This window comes from Palaemon carinicauda, chromosome 3, assembly GCF_036898095.1.
Source record: "Palaemon carinicauda isolate YSFRI2023 chromosome 3, ASM3689809v2, whole genome shotgun sequence".
NCBI classification, from domain to species: domain Eukaryota; kingdom Metazoa; phylum Arthropoda; class Malacostraca; order Decapoda; family Palaemonidae; genus Palaemon; species Palaemon carinicauda.
The window spans coordinates 109,663,152-109,665,651 of record NC_090727.1 but is presented as its reverse complement, the minus strand read 5'-3'; positions in this window follow the sequence as shown (position 1 = coordinate 109,665,651).

The following is a 2,500-nucleotide window of genomic DNA, read 5'->3' as shown; positions in this document are numbered from 1 at the left end:
GTGTGTTATAGTTTTTTCTGTTATCATTACCGAAAAAAGTCTTTTTTGCTGTTCTTAGGGCATCATCTAATACAATTTCAGGATACTTTAGTTTTTTACCTATTGCTCTAATACCATTTATTTCGTCATCAATATATTCAGGGTTGCAGACTCGGAATGCTCTTAAAAACATAGAAGTAAATACAGATTTCTTAACTTTGTTGCCTTGGTTTGAGTAATAATGGACATATGCCGAGATATTCGTTGGCTTTCTGTATACACTGAACTTGAGACTATTATTACATCTATGTATGCGACAATCCAAAAAAGGTAGGGTACAATTATTCTCCAGCTCCATAGTGAAATTTATTGATGGTACCAAACTATTCAATCTAAGAAGAAAGTTATCTAAATTTTCATTTCCTGGCCACACACATATTATGTCGTCAATATATCGAAACCATTTTACATTATTAGGTATGATGTTATTTACAATTCTGCTTTCAAAAAATTCCATATATAGATTGCTCAATACTGGGGATAAAGGGTTTCCCATAGCCATACCAAAAGTTTGTGCATAAAATCTCCCATTGAATTCAAATTTACAATCTTTTATACATAATTTAATTAATTCTATTAAAGTGTGTATGGAGAATGGTAGATTCAATTGTCTATTATCTAATGTTTCAGATAAAAATTCCAACATGTCATCAATAGGTACTTTTGTGAATAGTGAAACTACATCAAAACTGACAAGCCTACAGGTACTGTTGATCTGTACTTCATTCAGTTTGTTAATCAAGTCTACATTATTTTTTATATTTGAATATGAGATGGTGCCAACTAAAGGATTGAGGATATTCACAAGGTACTTAGATAATTTATATGCTGCTGAACCTACAGAGCTAATTATTGGCCTAGCTGGATAATTTGGCTTATGAGTTTTAATAGTTCCATACATATATGGCAATGTTGGTGATATTGTACAAACCTTTTTTATCAGATCTTCATTCCCTTTTAATAACTCTTTCACTTTTTTGTTGTAACTACTATTCACAAACTCAATTGGATTTTTTCTTAATTCCATGTATGTGTTTTCATCACTCAAGAGGTTTTCCATTTTTTCTATATAATCATTTTTATTCAAGATTACCAGTGCTCCAGATTTATCGGCTTTTGTCAACTTAATATTTCTATCTTGCTTCAATTCGGCAATTGCTCTTTTGAATCTTTTTGGGCAATTTGGAACCACTGGTTTTTTCATATTGATGTATATAATACCCTTAATCATATTTACTTCTTCTACAGAAATATCACTGAATTTCTCCAGGTTACACACTCCATTTGTAATTTCTACACTATTCACTGCACTTGATGACATCGAAAAATTTAAACCGTATCCCAAGGCACACTTCACATTTTTATCTAGAATTATATTTGACAAATTAACCACACATTCTGGATTAACGTTTGTAGTCCACGGGCTACTTTCTATCAGTGCATTGAGTTTCGTGTCATGCTTTTGTTTGAGTTTTCTATACACTTTTTCGTTCATTTCTCCATAGCAGAAACCTCGAAGTGAGTCTTTCCAATCCGTTGGTATTGAGGCTTCAAAATGTCTCCTTTTTCTTGTTAGGTCTTCAAACGCTCTTCGGTTTTTAATTTTCATTGAATTTATATGCTTTTCTAATATACTTCTCTGTATATCACCAAATGGTTGATCTTCTATTTCCAATAGGGATTTCGTTATCATGCATTTCGGAATGACTTGTTCCTCCCAGCATTCACGAAGAAACCGCAGGTGTTCTTTAGTAGTATGGGCGCGTGTGAGGGCGTCTGTAAATTCTCTAATAATATATACCAAGATAGGGAAAGTCGTACAGAAAGTCTGGAAGGAGTACGTGGTATCCATTTATGCGTAAAAATCACAGGAAAACGTGATGCTCAGATGCAGAAGAACCACAGAGAAAATGAAAATACAGAATATACACTTGAGTCCTGACTAGTTTCGTGATACTTCCTCAGAGGACTGATTTATTGAGAGAGGTTTCTTACAATTTATAGGGAAAGCAAAAGTACGAACATACATATAGAGATTTAGAGAACAATGACACTCCCTTACCCGCTACCTGGGCTTGACTCAGGTGTGAGTAGGAGGAGTCCGCAAGCTCGTTAGACACCTGCTAAAAAGGGTCATTTCTAGTGGCGGGTATATTCTTGTTTTCTTCTTATTTTACTTTCATTACAGTTATTTATATGTCAATGCGGTAGCCTTATCTATATAAATAGCAAAACATACACAAAAATACAAATATATATACATATATATACATACATACATACATACATACATATATACATACATACATATATATATATACTATACATACATACATATATTATATATCTATATATATATATATATATATATATATATATATATATATATACACATACATACATACACACACATATATACATACATACACATATACATATACATATACATACACATACACAT